Source organism: Martes martes (genome assembly GCF_963455335.1).
Source record: "Martes martes genome assembly, chromosome: 2".
Classification (NCBI taxonomy): Eukaryota; Metazoa; Chordata; class Mammalia; order Carnivora; family Mustelidae; genus Martes; species Martes martes.
In genome coordinates, this window is record NC_137889.1 from 183,889,300 (window position 1) to 183,897,246 (window position 7,947).

Below are 7,947 nucleotides of genomic sequence, written 5' to 3' on the forward strand. Positions count from 1 at the left end.
AAAAAAAAAAAAAAAGAATATGCTGTTAAGAGAACAAGATAAAGGGTGAGTGGGAGAGCAAATAAATAGAATGAGAAGGAAAACCCAAGAAGGTACCACAAATTAAGGAATATGACGACACAAGCCTCAAAACAAAACAAAGACTTTAAAAATTAAGGGACTGTTGGGCTGCCCCCTCTTTCAGAGTTTACTTGTGTAATTCTTCCTAAGGTATTTTTTGCATAAGGAGGGACTGCTTCCTGGCTTACTCAGTACCCTTCGTGCTGTAGCCCGCACCATCCCTGGGCTTGGTCTCTTTCCTCTCAGCTGGCCAGGTGGAGAGCTGAGAGTTGACCACCATGATCACCCTCCAGGCTTTTCAACACTGATATCAAATGGCTTTCTAGACTTTTCTTATCCAAGTTATCCTTTTGCTGTTCCTTATAGATTTATTTTATTATTATTCAGCCATTTAGGAGCTCTTCTAAGCTAGTGCCAAGGACTAGAAACCTCCCTTTTAAATTGTGGAACCTGGAGTGCCTGGGTGGCTCAGTCAGCTAAGCATCTGCCTTCAGCTCAGGTCATGATCCTGGGGTCCTGGGATCAGGCCCCACATTGGGCTCTCTGCTCAGCAGGAAGCCTGCTTCTCCCTCTCCCACTCCCCCTGCCTGTGTTCCCTCTCTCTGTGTGTCTCTCTCTGTCAAATAAATAAATATAATCGTTAAAAATAAATAAATAAATAAGTAAATTGTAGAACCTGAACCAGGCATGATGCTAATGAAAGAGGAGATGACCTCCCCCCACCTTTTTTTAGTAAACCTCCCCCTTTCTTTAGTCCTGCTTCATTCACCCCAATGCCAGCCATCTCCAAAGGATGCCATTCTATTCCCACAGAAGAGCATGGAGAACACACAATAAAAGGACAGATACTTCCAAGCACAAGTTACTGAATTAGAGTATTTTCTAAAACAGATTTCACTCCTTGGCACCAGTAGACCAGAAATTTGGAAAGGAGTGAGGGGCATAAGAGCCAGAGACATTGTTTATATAAATTTTCTTAGGGAGAAACCATACAGGAAGGAAATGAAGATACAGCAGTTAAGACTAGACTATCTAAGCAGATCTGTCATGTCCTCAAGAATTTAAGGAAACTTCCATTATGATCCTCCAGACCTAGTGGCTACCGTGGCAGCCATTAGTTTCCTGCCCGGGACATACTAAGAGACCAGAACCGATCAATGTCTGCCTTAGATTGTTTCTGGTTTTGTTTTTAACATCAAAGGACAGAGTAGCTCTGAAAGATCTGGAGGATTTTCATGTTTGGCCACATTTTATCAAAACTACCAGGAGCAAATTACAAGAAATCATATGAGAATGGGTAAAAATTAACTTCCCTACTTTTAGAAGAACTTCTATCGTTATCCAAACATGGCCATAAGCTAACATTAGAACCTGAAGCAAATAGAGTAATTCGACCTTGTGATGAACAATTCCTTGAGCCCCTAGCATTCATGTTGAACTTCTGTTTGGCAAGCCAATATAAATACACCGGCTCTCCGTCTGGGCTGAAGGGACACAATGCTTCCCACTGGGAACCCGAGTCACAGAGCGAGTGAGTGACTTGGCAGGGACCAGAATGAGGCGTGGGGAGGGCTACGTTCCAGAGCCAGCTCAGCCACCAACTCATCCTAAGATGTAGGACAACTCATTGTACTCTTGAACCTTTATGTGTGGTATTCAGAGGTGACCATGTAGTTTATTGCTCAGGATAAGTATTTTTGAAAATGAAAGGAGGCGCTATTAATCCACTGGAGGGGCGCCTGGGTGGCTCAGTGGGTTAAAGCCTCTGCCTTCGGCTCAGGTCATGATCCCAGGGTCCTGGGATCGAGTCCCGCATCGGGCTCTCTGCTCAGCAGGGAGCCTGCTTCCTCCTCTCTCTCTGCCTGCCTCTCTGCCTACTTGTGATCTCTGTCAAGTAAATAAATAAAATCTTTATTTAAAAAATCCACTGGAACAACAAATATTTCAGGCTCCCTCTGCTTCAAAACTCCATTAGAGCTGAATGGGAACTGAAAATAGGACCCAGGCTCCTGAATATCAGACTCATACTTCCCTAGGCTCGACTGTTTTCTGCTGGGACTTGTCTACACTGGGATTCTGTGGAAGAGTGTTTAACCTATCTCTTGAAGATCGATGAAGGGAGTTTCCCAGCAAATAGAAAGGACAGCCTGACCTGTACCTGTTTGGTCACATATCCACACACCCAAAACTCACGTGTGTTCAGAATCAACAGCACCAACATGCCAAACCCATATTGGGGTCATTGAAGGGTGGGGCGGTCAAGGGACCCAAAGCCAGGAAAAGAACAGGAGCACACACCCCCTGCACCAGGAGAATCCCTTATAGATTGTTCTCTACCAGCCTGCCCAAGGTGAGCAGACAGGATGGCTGTGGTCCAGGGGCTGCCTCGGGATCCTCAGGTGCTGGCTTTGAGATGGGCAGGTAAGTACTTTATAAATTACCGTGAGCCATATGCCACAATTCCGCCCACATTTTCATCTTTTTACAGTTCTGTTAACCATCCCCATTCACCTGGCTTTTTAAAAGTTCGAGGGAGGGAACCTGGGTGGCTCAGTGGGTTAAAGCCTCTGCTTTGGGCTCGGGTCATGATCCCAGGGTCCTGGGATCGAGCCCCGCGTCGGGCTCTCTGCTCAGCGGGGAGCCTGCTTCCTCCTCTCTCTGCCTGCCTCTCTCTCTACTTGTGATCTCTGTCTGTCAAATAAATAAATAAAATCTTTAAAAAAAAAAAAAAGTTCGAGGGAGCCGTCGCCAGCATCTAAAAATTAATCTGGGTTCAGTCATGACACAGTCTCAAAAAAAAAAAAAAAATGTCCAAGTGAGCTAAACCATTCCACAGTAAGAGAATTTGAAAACAAAGGGGAGAGGCATGTATTCAAAGACAAGGCATCCAAAGAAGGCAGAAATTCTGTCACTGTTCTACAAAAACGATGTTTATCAGCCGTACAATCATGTCAACTCGTTTTTCAAAAAACAATTTTTGGTGAAACTCTGGCCAGAGAAAAAAACATCAGGCTTCCCAACAGCAGCATTAAACCAGTGTGGGCTGCCCACCTGATGCCAATAGCCTAATCCTGTCCTCCGAACTTGAGTGCCCGGTCTCCCTGGAGCCAGGACAGTGCTTACCTTCTCCCTCCTCTCCTCGATGCTACGCGCGCTCTGCTCTCGGGGGAAGACTCCGTGCCCTCCGGCTGCCCAGCCGCTCTGGGCTCCCAGCTGCCTGCAGACTCTGCTTCCCTACAGGTTAATCACATACCTGGCCACACCCCTCTTCGGAGGCAGGCCGTGCCACATGCCACTGCCACTTGCCAAGGAGAGCTGCAGCAGTCTCAGGCTTCTGAGGGAAGACAGGGCTGTCAAGGACCCAGAGTCCCAGGAACTGAGGGGGTCCCTTGTCCCCCGCTGCAGGACTGCATCCCCAAGGAAGGAAGCCCCTTGTCACTAGGACAAGGCACTGGCACTGCTAGTGCCAGCTGTCCACGCAGGCGGGTGAACCAGGGAATACCTGTAAAGCCCTGTGAACAGAATTTCCTGACATTTTATCTCCACTGTAGTGTCCTTAAGGTGGCTCTCTGTTTTTCAGAAAGATACATGCAGCCATCTCCAATAAGTCCATATGCATTTAACAAAAAATAGACCAATTCAGACAAAGCATTCTGTGGGGCCCCGCAGTCCATAGGGAATTCTCTGCAGAATGGGATTTGACGAATTGTGCTCCAAACCCCCAATCAATCTTGGTGTATTTTCCCCCAGCAAGTTGCTTGGAATTTTTACCAGTCAAGATTATACATTTCGCCTAAAACTTTGATCCTCCTGATTGCCCCAAATGGTAATTATATTTAGATAACATTTCAAAGAATTCCCAGATACATTATCTTGCTGGGACCTATTTAATATCCTGGGACATAACTCATTAAACAATTATTGTCTATTAACATCATAGCTTTAATTAGTTTTCCAGAGATGGAGAAGCCAAGCCCGGAGGGGATGAGACCCTGGAAATCAGATGCGTTCGGACTAGAAGGGAGCAGAGAAACCAGCTAACACATGGAGGGGCCCAGGCAGAGCAGGGGGGGGGGTCCCAGCGGCACCCCTGCACCCACCCAGGAGCCACGGTGAGGAACAGATGGGAGCAGCAGTAGCCACAGAGGCAAACTTTACCCTCACGCTGCTGCCCAGGACCGACTGGAACTCACAGAGAAACCCTCCTCTCCGCCCCTCCTCTCCCCCGCCCTGCCCGCAGTGCCAGATTGGCTCCTTCCAGGGCTGAGAACTCGCACTGATCCTCACAAGAACCACTAGACCGCCCTGGGCACCTCAGCAGAGAGCCTGGTGTGTCTGCTGCGGGTCTCTCTGGAAGTATAAACCCCTGGCTTATCCCAGATATTTTGGGTGGGAACAAAAGGAAGCCTTCGTTTTGAAACATCCCTTTTCGCCATCGCTTCTCACGTGTTAGCACAATCCCTAAATAATGCACCTTTGTGGTTCTGAGTAATTCTTTCCGCTGGCTGCCCCCAGTCTGTCTGGGTTCCAAGAATTTGCATGAAATGTGCTGGATGCCTTGTCCTAGCTAGAGCTGCCAGTGTGGTTTTGAGGACCCAGGATCGTGGCCTCAGGGGTTCCTCTTCTTCTGAGATCCTGCTGCTGTCTTCCCTGGGCCGTGGGAGGAGTGGTTCGATGGTCAGGGGCAGACCCACCTTCTCTCTGGGCTTTCCTAGCCTCCTATGGCAAGGGAGAGGTTGGGGTTTCACTGGTTCTCATCCTGGGCTGTGCATTAGAATCCCGGGGAGGGGGGAGCTTTAAAAAACAATGCCCAGGGATCCTCCTTAATTGGTCAGGGTGGGGCTCATCCTGGGTATTTTTTTTTTTTTAAGATTTTATTTATTTATTTGACAGAGAGAGATCACAAGTAGGCAGAGAGGTAGGCAGAGGGGGAGGGGGAAGCAGGCTCCCTGCTGAGCAGAGAGTCTGATGCGGGGCTCAGTCCCAGGACCCTGAGATCATGACCTGAGCCAAAGGCAGAGGCTTAACCCACTGAGCCACCCAGGTACCCCCTGGGTATTTTTAAAAACAGTTTTCCTGATCTGCAATTGCTGAGTTAGATGATCTCTGGAACCTTCCAGGTTCTATACAAGCCCTCAATCCTGACCCTCTGATCCTCCATTTTATTTATGGAATTATTTTTTTTTTCCAAACATACTTTTTATTTTCAGTATGTTGCGTAGGCTGATTTTTTAGAAATGCCCTTAATTAAATAGAAAAGCTGTGTTGTTAAAGTATTGTTTGTTGGAGCATAATTGACATAGACTACCACACACGTCTAAAGTGGACCATCAGATACATTTTCACCTGTAAGAAATGGTTACCACAATCACATAGTGAACATATCCACCACCCCCAAAAGTTTCCCGGGCCCCTTGGTAATTCCCTTACCTCTCTTCTGCCTCCTCCTCTTCCCCAGGGAACTGCTGATCTGCTTTCTGTTACTATACTTTGCATTTTCTATCACTTTATACCAATGGAGTCGTACAATATGTTCTATTTTTTGCCCGGCTTCTTTTTCTTAAGATTTTATTTATTTATTTGACAGAGAGAGAAAGAGATCACAGGTAGGCAGAGAGGCAGGCGGGGTGGGCGGGGCAGAGAGCCCCATGCAGGGCTGGATCCCAGGACCCTGACTGAGATCATGACCTGAGCCAAAGGCAGAGGCTTTAACCCACTGAGCCACCGGGTGCCCCTCGCCTGGCTTCTTCTTATTAAACTTTAGATGTCAAGCTCTTTGAGAATAGGAGCCCGTCTTGTATTTCTTTTCTCTTCTTCCAGGCCCCCAAGTTATCTTTGACCAGAGAAACCCCTTAATTATTTGCTTGATGGGAACCAGACCTTGGTGACCCCACAAGTGAGCTTCATTTGGGCGGCCGGCTCCCCACGCCTCCTCTGTAGGTTCCTAACCAGCAGTTCCACTCAGTTTAAAAATGATAAATTAGGGGCGCCTGGGTGGCTCAGTGGGTTAAAGCCTCTGCCTTCGGCTCAGGTCATGATTTCAGGGTCCTGGGACTGAGCCCCGCATCGGGCTCTCTGCTCAGCGGGGAGCCTGCTTCCTCCTCTCTCTGCCTGCCTCTCTGCCTACTTGTGATCTCTCACTCGCTCTCTCTGTCAAATAAATAAATAAAATCTTAAAAAAAAAAAGATAAATTAGCTTAAATGCATTCATTTGGGGGTCTGTGGAGTTCTAGGGCTCCAGAAAATGAGTGTCAAGGTGTGTGTTGGGGGGGCGGGGGGAACTACCTGGGAAAGGTCCTTGGCTTTTGCCAGATTCTTAATCACCAGATTCTTGACCCCAAAGGTGGAACTATGGAATTCATGTCGTGTTTTATTCCTATTACAATCCTACATGTATTTTTTTAACATGTATTTTATTAATATGATGCCTAATTGGAACTCCTCTCCGGTCCGCTCCCTTTCCTCCTCCCTGCCCCTCTCCTCAGTACCTTTATTTTGTTCTCCGCCTGCTCTGGTTATACTTCACCCTGCTCCAGTCAAGGACTGTGGGGTTGGCAGTGCTGTCCCCCAGGAACTTTCTGCATTCCTCTTCAAGACCCTCTCACCTAAGTCCCGTGGAGTGCTGGGCCTCTTTACTCAATGATTCCTGTCCCACCTTACCTAAGAGTTCACCGAAACACCCGGGTACCGCTGGGCTCCAATATCACAAACCGACATTGCCTCAACCCCCCAGAGCATGGAATTCCTTTTCATCTTAAACAAGATCAGTGTTTGCACTGCTGTAAATAAGTGTTGGAAGAACCAGACATAACAAGAAATAGCGCTGCAGATTCACCGCTGAGCCGCCTCTGTTTCCTCCAGAGACACCGTCTCTTACTCTGCTCTACCGGACACAAAAAGATATTAAAAAATAATGCGCTGTCTGATTCGAGACCGAGATGAATGATAACATCAGCTTCTCAGGGATCAATCCAAACGCATCTGGCCCGGTCATGCAGACACTGGTTTCAGAGTGTCTTCCAGAGAGAGGAGGGAGCAAGAAAAACATCTCACCTGCTGGCTGAAAGGCCAGACCGGACCCCACCTTGCCCCGATCCCCCAACCCCTTGCATTGTCTGCAAGGGTCTGCTATCTTCCACCCAGCCGAGCTCTCTGGCTCCCTTTGCGGGACCAGCTCTGAACTCTTATCCTCCCTTTCAGCCCTGCCTTGCCCCGACAGAAGAGCATTGCGGTCCAGTTTCTACAGTTTCATTCCTCTGCAGTAAAGGCAAAGCTCTGAAAGTTACTTACGTGGAGTGGCAAAGGCAAGTCCTGGATCTGGAAGCCGAGTTTGCTGATGCCAGCCCGCTTAAATAGCCGGTCTGGCTGACGCGGGCTGCTGGTAGCACGTTTATTTACGCCTGTGAGTGCTCGCTCAAGCAAGGACCTGAAAAACCTGCAGCGTGGGCAGCAGGGGAACAGCTGAAAGTATGCCCAGGTTACATCCCGCCTGGTTCTTCGAGTCTGATAGGCAGGCGGTGACTTCTGAGTTCCATGGAACTTTCTCGGCACCACCTTCTTGTCCCTGCTCTCTTTCTTGGCCAGGCAGGACTCTTTGCCGAGATGACATGAGAGATGCAGCTGAGAGAGGAAGGAAGAAACAAAGGACCTGGGATCGTTGTGCCAAGTTCCTTATTTTGAATGGGCTTCCAGTTAGATGTTGCCATATTTTAAACCACAGGCTTGGTGAGGTTGATTTCACAGCTCTGTGGGCTGGGTGCCAAGTTAGGAGCCTGGACAGTTTCCCGATCAACGAAAAGTTGTGTGTGTGTGTGTGTGTGTGTGTGTGTGTGTGTGTGTTTCAGGCATAGAACGTACAAATAAAGAACAGTTACAGGGGAGGTTCAG

The 7,947-nt window shown here is 48.1% G+C and overlaps 1 protein-coding gene across 2 annotated transcripts in view; it reads right to left on the reverse strand.

Annotated features, from left to right (window-relative positions):
- The window catches only part of HOPX (HOP homeobox), a 30,911-nt gene extending 23,169 nt beyond the window's left edge, over window positions 1–7,742 (reverse strand). Inside the window, exon 1 of one of the 2 annotated variants that reach the window (XM_080797336.1) lies at window positions 7,351–7,742. The gene's annotated coding sequence lies outside the window, so the exon portion shown is untranslated. Of the gene's footprint in view, window positions 1–3,183; window positions 3,274–7,350 lie in introns of those variants that run through there. The other variant, XM_080797339.1, reaches the window with a different exon arrangement.
- Window positions 7,743–7,947: the final 205 nt, after the last annotated feature.